Here is a 12,463-nt window from a genome sequence, read left to right on the forward strand (position 1 = left end):
TACTGAAGAGCTAGTACACTCTGCTGATGGCATCTCCTTCATACAGGCATCCCACAAATAACTGCAGACCTGGAGCAAGGCATTGGGGAGATTACACGGATAAATCAGACCCAGGCAGTGCATGTTGTAAAACTCACAGCCCAGGGATGGGTACTAAAGCCCATGTTCGACAATCTCTAATGCTGGAGCCCACCCGCCTTGTTTCACATCCTGCTCTTGCTGTTACTGAAGATCACTAGGCAAGTTACCTACCTTCTCTGTGCCTCAGTTATTTATCTGAAAAACTTGGATAACGATCACACCTTGGGAGGATTAAGTGAATTAATACATATGAAGCTCATAAGTGTCTGGCACATGGTAAGCATTTAATAAAAGTTATTATTATTAGGACTATTATCATACACTACTTATACTATTAAATCTATAGTATATACCGTAAACACTCTAGTATATATACTGTATCTAGTTATACCATATAAGTATACCGTGCATATATAATATATACTACATATGTAGCATATAGCTTATATCTAACACATATTTTACATACTATTATGAAAATGATTCGATATTATCACAATGTTCTGTAGTAACACCATGGAAAGGGAATTATTTCTGACAAGGTAGGCTAGAAAAAGATACAGTTATAAAAACAGCATAATGGGCCTGGTGCAGTGGCTCACACCTGTAATTCCAGCACTTCAGGAGGCTGAGGCGTGTGGGTCACCTAAGGTCAGGAGTTCAAGACCAGCCTGATCAACATAGAGAAACCCATCTGTACTAAAAATACAAAAAATTAGCCAAGTGTAGTGGCAGGCGCCTATAATTCCAGCTACTCAGGAGGCTGAGGCAGGAGAATCACTAGAACCCAGAAAGTGGAGGTTGCAGTGAGCCAACATCACACCATTGCACTCCAGAAAAAGAGCATAGTAGTCACTATTTGTCAAAAGCTCCGAAGCCAGCTCATAAGCATTATCTAATGCAGTCCTCCCAAAATCCCACAAGCAGATACTCACCACCTTTTGACTATGAAAGCTTATCCCCATAGAGCGTAAGTAGCTTGCAGAGCAGCTCCATGGTGGAGCCCATTTGCACCCACATGTGACTGTCTCCAGAGTCCAAGTTCCTAAACTCTCTACCTTATTCTTCAGGATATGTGACTTTCCGTGAGAATCAGAAAGGCAGGAAAAGTGTGGAGTGTCAGGGTTAGGATGGAGAGGGGCACAGAGGCTTCCACAGCTGGAGCCAAGTGCCAGGGCAAAGGGTTGTCATCAGAACAAGTGAAAGAATGCTAAGGCCCCTCCACTCTGCACAGGCTTACTTTGGTTGATGCCAGGCCCATGGGACACATAGCCTTCCCTGTCCTAAGCCTCCAAGCCCATGTCTTAGAACGATGCAAGTCCCAGAGGACAGGTGGAAATGGTTGTGCTGAGGCCACACTTGATGGGGTGGGAGAAGCAGAAAGCCATCCCCCTCCTTCTCATTTCTTTCTCTTATGTCCTCCCACTTCCTTTTGTGTCCTGGTTGGTGAGATCCCCATTACCACAACCTGCTTAGAGCCTCCTCAGCCTGACTTACTGGCCCTGAGGTCTTCCTCAAGAAAGTTCCCAACAGCAGGTAAGGCTGCTTGGGAATGGGTGGAGGAGCAGACTCACTGTGGGGAAAATCAAGAGCTTATAGCTCTATAGCTATTGGCCCAGGACCACATGCCTCCTCCAGCAGCCATCCCTAACATCAGTGTCTTCACCTCTACCATCCAAGAAAGGGTTTCAGACAAACAGGGGACCAGGTATACAGCTGGAGCAAAGTAGTCAAAACAGAGCACCTTTGCTTTCATTCATTTCTACCTGGAGCCAAGAGGTGCACAGGGAGTCTGGATGACCTGAAGACTCTTCTCTCAACAGGAAATTCAGACCCAGGAGAGATGGCAACACAAGCTAAGAAGTCATCTTCAGGGCAACCCAAATGAGCATCATGCACCTATTCACCTATACAAAGGCACTTGCTGAGAACATACTCCATGCCAGGCACCAGGTAGGTATGGTGACAAATAGAATCCCTATCTTCTAATGAGGGAGGCTTTTGAGTAAGCAAATATTATAAGACAATGGGATTCATGCTATGATCGAGGGACACGAGGTGCTGTGGGAGGAAAGACCAGCAGCCAATTCACTAATGGAGGCTGGATGTGGGTGGGATGCAGTGGCCTCTGAATTGAGTTGGGAATAAGAAGTGGGAATTGTAGTTAGCCAAGGGGGAAAGCTGGATAACACCATTTCAGAAGGAGGAAGAGATGGGAATGGATTTATGCAGATGTTTGTAGTTACAGAAAATCAAAGGAGCTCCCATCTGAGTGCCTATATTTCCCCTGAGAGGGATAGAAGAGGTGGTAGAGGAGAGAAAATTGAAAAATCGCCCCTTCAGGAGATGAGGGGAGCTGGAAAAGGAGCTGGCTAGCATGTTGATATTTGATCACTAGTGTGGTGGTGTTGAAGGCAGGGCCTAATGGGAGGTGGTGAGTCATGGGGGGATCCCTTGTGGTGGGATGGCTTGGTGCCATTCTCAAGGCAATGGGTGAGTTTTTGCTCTTGAGAAAGTGGATTGGTTCTTGGGAAAATGGATTAGTTCCCATGAGAGCGGACTCGTATAAAGCCAGATGTCCCTGAGATTTGGTCTGTCTTCCCACGTGCCCACTTCCTCTTTGACATTCTCTGCCTATTGTGATGCTGCACTGAAGCCCACACCAGAAGCCAAGCCGATGCCAGCACCATGCTTCTTTTACAGCCTGAAGAGCCATGAGCCAAATACAATTCTTTTCTTTATAAACTACCTAATCTCAAGGTATTCCTTTATAGCAACACAAATGAACTAAGATACTGGGGATGTAAGTCGTGCACAGGACTCTCCCATGTCAGTATCCTCTTCCTAAGGAAGGATTTATTTGGGATTCTCATTATTTCCTCTCCTTTGGATGGTTGTGGCATATGAAATGCTACGTGCTTTAGTAGGAAACAAAGCAATTTCCTGAAACATTTTCTGTAAGTTATCTCATTCGATTAACTCTGCTTTACAAATGAATAAGCTAATGTATTGGAGTGATAAGTAACTTGCACAGTATCACATACTTAAAGCAAAAACCCAAAGAAGGCGAGAGACTCATTCTTCCTGCTTTAGGCTCATGGAAACGATGGAAGTTGAAGACAAATCTTCGAAGTCCTACGTTTTGCACTGTGAGTCAGAAGATAGTTCTGGTCTCAGGTCCGTTACTAACCTTCAATAGGATCTTGAATTATTCATTTAGCTGCTCTAAGCCTCAACTTCCTCATTTGTAAAATGAATCTGTGAGTCTCTTTGAAACTTTTTTTTTAGACAAGGTTTTGGCCCTGCCACCTCAGACTCCCAAGTAGCTGGGACTATAGGTGCATGGCAGAACACCGGCTAATTTTTTAACTTTTTTGTAGAGACAGGGCTCTGGCAATGTTGCCTATGCTGGTTTCAAACTCCTGGGCTCAAGTGACACTCCTGATGTAGCTAGAGATTCAAGAGTGGCCACCTAGAATCCAACCCATGAGCCTTTTAGCCTAGGAATGAGGCTTTGGCAGGAAATATCAAAGATGGGTTTTCTTTCATTTCCACAACTCTATAAAGTTAGGGAATTCCAATAAACAAATTTACTTTAGTAATATGTTGACCTGATTTGTTGCCATCTCTCCATGCAAGGAAAGCAAAAGGCCTTCAACTTCCATCGTTTCCACGAGCCTAAAGCAGGAAGAACGAGTCTCTCGCCTTCTCTGGGTTTTTGCTTTAAGTATGTGATACTGTGCAAGTTACTTATCACTCCAATACATTAGCTTATTCATTTGTAAAGCAGAGTTAATCAAATGAGATAACTTACAGAGAATGTTTCAGGGAATTGCTTTGTTTCCTACTAAAGCACGTAGCATTTCATATGCCACAACCATCCAAAGGAGAAGAAATAATCAGAATGTATGCAATGAGTACAAAAGGCCAAAAGTGAGCACAGTGACCAACTCACTGTATGCCCTTGGTCAAGGCCACCTCACCTCATTCAGGCTCAGTGTATTCAGCTGTGACGTAAGTAGAAGGTCCTTAAAATCCATCCTACTTTAAATGTCTCCCACAAACCTTAACTCGCGTAAGCAAACGCATCCTCAACCTGTCTACCTGATTTTCCAGTAACCATTTCTAACTTAACATGTCTAAAACAAAATCCACAATTTTCCCCATCAAATCAGCTCCTCTTGCCAATGGCAATCCTATCTAAGTTTCTCGAACAAAAACGTTGGGGTCGTCCTTGGCTTCCCTCCTTTCTTCATCCTCTGCGCCCAGCCCATCAGAAAATCCTATTAATTTTACCTTCAGAATATGTCTCATATACCACTACTCAGCACCTCCACCAACATTACCACACTAGCCTAAGCTATTGCCATTTCTCCCCTAGATTAATATGACCCTTCTCTAGCTGGTCTCACTGCCTCTAACTTTGTTCTTCCACAGTCACAGCAGCCAGTGATCCTTTTAAGGCATAACTATGTCTCCACTTTCTCTAACACCCTCCAAAGGCTTCCCATCCCACTTGGGCAGAGGGTTCTCAATCTGACCCACGCTCTAATGATCTGGCACCCTCCTGCCCCTGTCTCCTTCTACTCTCCTCCTGTTCACTCTGCTCCAGGCACACTGACCCCCTTGCTGCTCCTTGAAGAGGTCCACCACGTTCCTGTTTAGGGAACTTTGCACTCGCCGTTTCCTCTGCTGGGAAAGGATTTACCAGGCATGCTCCTCCCTTCTTCAGGTTGCTGAGCAGGTGCTGTCTTACCAAGGCAGCCTTCCCTGGCCATCCCATAGAAAACAACACTCATGCACACTCCACCCACCTGCACTTTCTAATCCCTGAACCTGCTTTCTTTTCCTTCATAGCATGGACGAGCAGCATGTCTCGAATTGTAATGTGCACACAGATCAACTGTGGATCTTGTTAACTGCACATGACTCTGCTGGGTTGTTCTGCACTGGTAACAAGCTTTCAGATGATCCCATTGCTGCTGACCCACGGATCACACTTTAAGAATGTAGAGTATATAGCATTTGTTGATTTGTTTATGTCTGTCTCCTCCAGCAAAAATGTAACCTCTATGGTAGCCAAAACTTTGTTTTTTGTTGGTTTTTTTTTTAACTTCTATATTCCTTAGCATTTATATCAGTGTTTGACACAGAACAGACATAAAATAAATTTCACTGAGGGAATCATGAAGGTGTGAGACAGATACATGAGAACCCCAGGTTATCTAGTAAAGTCCTAGGAGCTACAGCAAAATCCAGTGAGATTGTGTCCTGAAACAAACAGAAATGTGACAAGACAGAGAAGGCAACAGTGTCAAATCCAGTCAGCTGAATCCAATGATTAGGTTTAAGAAATTAGTTGGACCAGAAATGAGAGACAAGGCCCACGTGTCAGGGGCTAGAAGAGATCCAAAAGCCAGAACAGGGCAGAAAAGAAGTTCAAAAGAAGCAGCTTCAAAAGAATTGTTTGAGTCAAGACTACAATGCTCAAAGCCCACTTCGTGGCGTGGAGATGATATGGCCTCTCAGTAGACTGCTGTGGTTCAAGGCACACAGTCAGACAGGACAAATTCTATTTTATTTCAATCCATCTTGGAACTACTTGATTTTAGGATACAAGAAACGAATTTCTTAAAGTTTACTATCTACTGTATTTGATTTAATTTGTCCTAAATCTCTTTCTTAATAGCTTGAAAGATGTCCCATAACTTATGCATTTCAGAGTAATATAATAATTTCATGGTGTATTATATTCCACTTTGATGCTGACACGGTTTTTCTGATGATGACGATACCCATTTTCACTTTCCAAAGGGTTTGAGGCTGTTTATAAAATAGTAACGACAACAATGAGTAACATTCACGTGGTGCTTACCTCGTGCCAAACACTGTTCTAAGGACTTTACAGATATTCGCTCATTTAATCTTTCCAACAGTCTTACAAGGTAAGTACCTTCACTATCTCCACTTTATAGGAAAGAAAACAGAATCCCAAAGAGGTTAACTGACTTGCCCAGGCTCACTCAGCTGGCAAATGGCAACACCTACAATACAATAAAAAATAAAATCTGTTAAGAACCAAGTCATAAAAGAAGGGCAAGTGGGAAGAAACTAGTTTTATCCTAAAACTTGGGGAGAGAATGTTATAACTCAGAACAAAACTTCATTGTCAGTTTCCTGGCAGCCCAGGAGAGAAGAAAAATGGATTGGGCTTTATCCAAAGGTTACCTTGGGCAAATTTTAAGAGAGTCTTGTGACACTAAACCAGAAGTATTAAAAACGGGTAGTCAGTGTGAGCACGGCCACTCTAGAAGGCAGAGCTGGAGAGAAGTGTGGAGTCAGAGGCCACTGGGGAAAGTACACTGAGGTACTAAAAAGGCCAGCAACAGAGGCAGAGGGAAATAAAGACTAGAGGAGGCGGAAAAGGCTCCAAACACAGAGAAGGCAAGAGTCAGTGTAAACCATGAACGCAGGGGAGGGTCAGCACCCGAGCGAATCATGGAAATGCAGAGTTCCAATCACAAAGTCCTTTTATACCTTGTTACTTAAAGTGTGGCCCTTGAACCAGCTCAGGAACTTACTAGAAATATAGAATTTCAGGCCCCATCCCGTTCCACAGAATCAGAATCCATGTTTCACAAGCCCCTCAGGTGATCGGGGTGCACAGGGCGGTTTGAGAAGCACTGCTTTGGTGTGGGCTTTGGTGATGCCCACACGGCAGTAGACTCTGAACACACACCGGGCACTGTGATAGGTGCCCTCACATTCATTATCTCCTGGGATCCTCATAACAATCATACAATAAAGATATCCGTTTTTGGCTGGGCGTGATGGCCTGTAATCCCAGCACTTTGGGAGGTGGAGGCAGGTTGATCACTGAGGTCTGGAGTTTGCGACCAGCCTGACCAACATGGTGAAACCTCATCTTTACCAAAAAATTCACCAGGTGTGGTGGTGGGCACCTGTAATCCCAGCTACTCAGGAGGCTGAGGCAGGAGAATCGCTTGAACCCAGGAGGCAGAGGTTGCAGTGAGCCTAGATCGTGCTGTTGCACTCCAGCCTGGGCAACAAGAGTGAAACTCCATCTCAAAAAAAATTAATAAAAATATTAATAGTAATTAACAGTAATAATAATAATAATAAAGATATCCTTTTTGTACTCATTTTACAGATGAGGAAATTGAGGCTCACAGTCACATACCTAGTGAGAAACAGAGCTGGGACTTGCCCAAACCAATTACCTTCCATTCCATTCAATTCACTTCTACTAGCATTTCAGTGAGAATTTATCCTGGCCAAGGCAATAGCAGAGAAGCTGCTGCTGGCATCATTCTGAAGGGTAGAAGCAGGGGCCTATATCAGTGTGTTACAGCAAACAATGGAGGAAGGCTCAGCAGTAGGTTCCGATTGAAGAGAAGGGAACAGATGTAAGCAGGTAGGACTGATGTCTTGCAGGAAGGTACAAACAGAGCCTTCCGGGAGCATGGCAAAACTGGCCCTGAATCCATCCAGAAAACAAGTCCTTCATATTACAACTGGGGACATGTAGAGGTAGCGGCAGCCATGCCATGCTGCCCTAAGACCCTCCCCTTCCCGCCCCCACCTCAGCTAGCTGCAGTGATGTGTTACCCTTCTGACTGTTCCGTTCGTTCAGCGAAATGTCAGTATAGGAGCAAACTGAGAGTGAATGTGTCTTTCATTTGCCAATGAGTCATGTACCACTTAACCACTCACATGTGTGATTTGAGCACGTGCGTTATCTGTTACTTAACATTTCCTTTATTGGTGATTGGTTTCATGAAGCTGCACATGGGCCCGGGTGGTCTTGTATCTAACTGGATTCCCCAGAATACAAGGTGGATGCAGAGCACATGTTTCATAGGTTTTTATCTGTGGATCGCCTCTTCTGGAAAACAAAATCAGAGCCCTCAGTCCCTCAGTGCCGCACCAGGGAGAGCAGTCCAGGTGGGGGAGACGAGTCCTGAGAGCTGAGTGGGTCCGTCTACGTGGGTTGGCCTGATAATCCCTGCTTCTCCCAGTTGAGCCCTCCTATCAGGGCTCAGGGAATTCCTGACACGCCTCACCCCTCCTCTTTCATCTTCATGGGAAACAGAAACTTCACCGCATGTGGGTGTGTGGTGTGAAGACGCTAGGTGGTATTCTCGTCCGGGCAGCTGTTTTGCTGTGTTGTTTTGTGCCCCTTCCTGAGAAGATAAGATCTGGACCGGATTGTGATTCTCTCCCACGGACCCTCAAAGGCAACAAGCAAGTCACGTTCATTTCTCAGGCACTTTCACAGAAGCACACCCCACATCAGTATCTTTAATGAGATCCAGGTCACTTGAAAGCAGCAGCGAAAGCGGCTTCCCTAAAACACAGGGCAAGATCAGTGCCTCCTCTGAGCTTCCCTTTCTTCTCACAAGATCTCTAGGCAAAACTGATTTGCATGGGCAGCTAACCGGTACCTCCCAGATGGAGACTTGAAGCCTGAGGTCGCTGGAGACACCAACACCTTCCCCAGCGGCAGGGGGGTTGGAGAGATGAGCATTTAACAAAAAACAAACTTGGCAGGTCTTTGGGGAGCTGGGGAGAGGGGAGAAGACTGCTCCAGAAAACAAAGGAGGAGAATAAAAGACAGAAACAGCTAAAAAGAATAAATGGTTATGAGCACAAACTCTGCTACCTGGCTTCAAAATGGGATTGCAATTGCACGATGGCCCCAAGATATGAACTAACTCCTCTGGGACCCAGACTGTAGCCCAGATGGCAACTGCACCTGCCTCACCCAGTGCCGAACACAGAATTAGTCCTGCGCGGCAAAGCCCTGTGACTGGCTTGCTACCACCAGTGACCCTCCCTCCCCTGCAACCCAGAAGGACGGAAACCTAATTTTGATCACTCTTCCTTCCTTCAAAGCTGCTTCTCCTTCATTCCTCTTCAGACCCCCTTATATTGTAAACTGGCCGCTGATAATACCATTCACTTTCAAACCGATGTTTACTGAGAGGTCAGAGGAAGTGCCTATAAAAGGACTTGGCCGGGCAGGATGGCTCAAGCCTGTAATCCGAGCACTTTGGGAGGCTGAGGCGGGTGGATCACGAGGTCAAGAGATCGAGACCATCCTGGTCAACATGGTGAAACCCCGTCTCTACTAAAAATATAAAAAATTAGCTGGGCATGGTGGCGCGTGCCTGTAATCCCAGCTACTTGGGAGGCTGAGGCAGGCGAATTGCCTGAACCCAGGAGGCGGAGGTTTCGGTGAGCCGAGATCGCCCCATTGCACTCCAGCCTGGGTAACAAGAGTGAAACTCCATCTCAAAAAAAAAAAAAAAAAAAAGACAGGGCTTGCAAAGATAGAAGGTAAAGAACTGGAGATTTCTTCTTCTATTTAAAAGCATCGTGCTCTCCTGACCTAGGTCCCAAAGACCAGGCTAGAGAGAGAAAGAGAGACACTGAGGTTCCCGATGTGCAAAATGGCAGAAGGAGGATGCTAATTGCTTATGGCTCCACGTGACCTAAGGACGGCCTTTCCCAACGGTGAGCCTAACAGCCTTCCAGTCAGAGAATCCGGCCTCCAGAGCAGAGCTGGGAGGGGAAGATGTGGCAGCCCTGGGAGCTGGGGCTACAGGGTGGGGGAAAAATAGAGGAGGCAGAGGCCCACAGTTGAGAAATACAGTGGAGGGGCCAGGCCCACAGTTGTTGAGAAATACAGCGGAGGTGGCTCACGCCTGTAATCCCAGCACTTTACAAGGTGGAGACGGAAGGATCCTTTGAGCTCAAGAGTTTGACATTGGCCTGGGCAATAGAGCAAGCCTCTGTCTCTACTAAAACTCAAGGAAAAACAATAGCTGAGTCCCAGGTACTTGGGAGTCTGAGGCAAGTACTCAGAAGGCTGAGGCAGGAGGATCACTTGAGCTTGGGAGGTCGAGGCTGCAGGGAGCCAAGATCACACCACTTCACACTAGCCTGGGCAACACAGGGAGACCTTGTCTGAAAAAAAAGAAAGAAAGGAATACAGTGGAACATGGCAGCTTCTTTGCTGTAAGTTCCAGGATATTTTTCATTCTGGGCAGTCTAGGGTGTCTCTAGCTGTTAAGGGGAAAGAGGGGAGGATGTGGAGCAGGGAAAGCTGAAGTACTGAGGGTTGAGCCTGGTGGGGGATGAGGTGGCCTGGACTGCATCTTCAGGGACTTCTCAGCTCCTTTCCTGGCCCCTGGATAACAAACCAGGCCTCTCTTTCTCCGTCTCCCTCTCTTTCTCCTCTTCCTCCCTCTCTCTCCCGCTTTTCTCACTCTCACACACACACACCTTTTCTTGGTTGGATTGTTACATTCAATCCTAGGTAGGTGTGCCTCTAATTTCAGGTCCCCAAGCATACACACCCTAGACCTCAGGGGACTTTGGCTTCCTGAGGTCAGGTCAGAAGACGAACAGATCTGAAATGCCGTTAGTCACACCACGGAATGGAGTGAGTTGGGTGCTTCAGATAGATCCTGAGCACGCCTTGGCTCCTATTCGGTATCTGGGCTCCCTCCCGGAACAGCCTGAAACCCCCAGGAAGTTCCGACAGTGCCTGCCCTGGGCGGGCCAGTGTGAGCAGAGAGCACGGGCTTTGGGGCTGGAGCCTCTGCATTTGTATTCTGGCTCCACCACCTACCTGTCACCGTGAGAAAGCAGTTTGACTGCTCTAAGTCTCCTTTTCCCCTAGGTGGGAAAGGGACAATAACGGTCTTTAGTAAGACTGAATGAGATACTATGTAGGCCCAGCACGGTGCCTGAGCAGATCAGAAACTCCGTAACTCAACAACTCACAGTCATTCTTATTTTTATCAGCACTGCCATAATCACTGTTAGCCTCCAGGTCAGCAGCCTGCAGTGAATTCTCTTAGAGTCAATTTTTGAGGGAGCCGGTACCGAGCATTTTCCAGAGTCCCCAGAAGATATTAAGGATGTCTGTGTGCACCCAGTTTGCCGTGTTTAGTTCAACCTGGAGGGACTCACACCCAGTGCAGCCTAAGGGTCTTTGCAGAGTCTGATGACTAATATTTTGCAGACAGTCTGATGACTCCAACACTCCTGCCTTATGTCCCCAGGTCTGAAACAGCTTTCTTAACACACTGAGAGATTCACTACAAGGATTCTCCCTTGTCAACGTTTTACCAACCCGAATGAAGGATTAAAAATGATGCTAACCAGCAGTTCTGACGAGGCTTCGGTCAGTCACAGCTTCGCATGGCTACACTTGCTTCCTCTTCCTCTTCCTGTCCCCTCTGCTGATCTGGACTAAGCCTGGTATTCTTGTCATCGCCTAGGTGAGCTCAGCTCAGTGTGAAACAAAACAGCTCATCTGAAGGCACCACACAGTCTGTACTGGGAGGAGGGGATCCTACCTCAATCCCCTGCCTTCTCACAGGTGGGCTCTTTGGGCTCCATCTTGCAAAACCCAGGCAGAAAGAATTTTAATCTGAGCTCTCAGAGCCCTTGGACACACGGGAGCATGAGCTGCCCCTGATTTCCTTGGGTGCGGGGTGGTCTGCAATCACTCCCTCATAGCACTGTCTGAGGGTTGACCACTCAGCTTTCAAATTCTAGGCACAATTTCTTTTCGAAAGGTTTGCATGTTTGTTCTTTTTTGAACTTCAGCTTTAGATCCATGTGGGTGTTCTGCAGAGGACAGCCTCTCTGCCTTGGCGCTGAAGCGTTCTCTCACCCACGTTCTCCTCCCTACTCCCAAGTGTCTTGAATCCCTGCTGCATTGCAGGTTCATGCATCTGAACTGTTTTCATGTTCTTGGGCCATGGCGTGTATTTTATAAACACACGGTCAGTTTACACTACCTGGGAACTTAGGGGATTTCCTCTCTGTGGGAAACAGCTGCAAGGAGCCTGACCAACCCTGGTTTTGTGGAGAGTAAGATGTCGCCTCTGGTCATCCACTTGGGGCAGCTGCACTGGCTGTGTTCTTGCTGTTACACCTGAGGATTTTCCCAGAAATCTGGGCTAAGGAGGGAAGCTCATTATGCTCTCCTCCCTGGTTTCCAGTTTAATTGTTAATAAATGATTTTGCATTTCATAAAACCCCATGTCTGTCCACCTTCACGTCAGCACTCAGCACCTTCAGCCATCTGAGTGCTATGGGACCTCTGAGGACACAGAATTATGGCATCATAAAGCTGGAAGGGATTTTCAAAGACTCATTCGCCCAACACACTAGATGAGCACTTGCTTTATGCAAAGTGCTGTGCTAGTTTCCACGGGTGAAGAAAGGTGAACAAGACCCAGCCTCTACCCTCAAAGAACCAACAGACTTTAGGCTTGGCCATCATCTCCACAAAGCCTTCTGTGACTTTCTTTTTCAGGTGGGCTTAGGGTGTCCTCCTTAG

The sequence above is a fragment of the Callithrix jacchus genome, chromosome 10, assembly GCF_049354715.1.
Source record: "Callithrix jacchus isolate 240 chromosome 10, calJac240_pri, whole genome shotgun sequence".
NCBI lineage: Eukaryota > Metazoa > Chordata > Mammalia > Primates > Cebidae > Callithrix > Callithrix jacchus.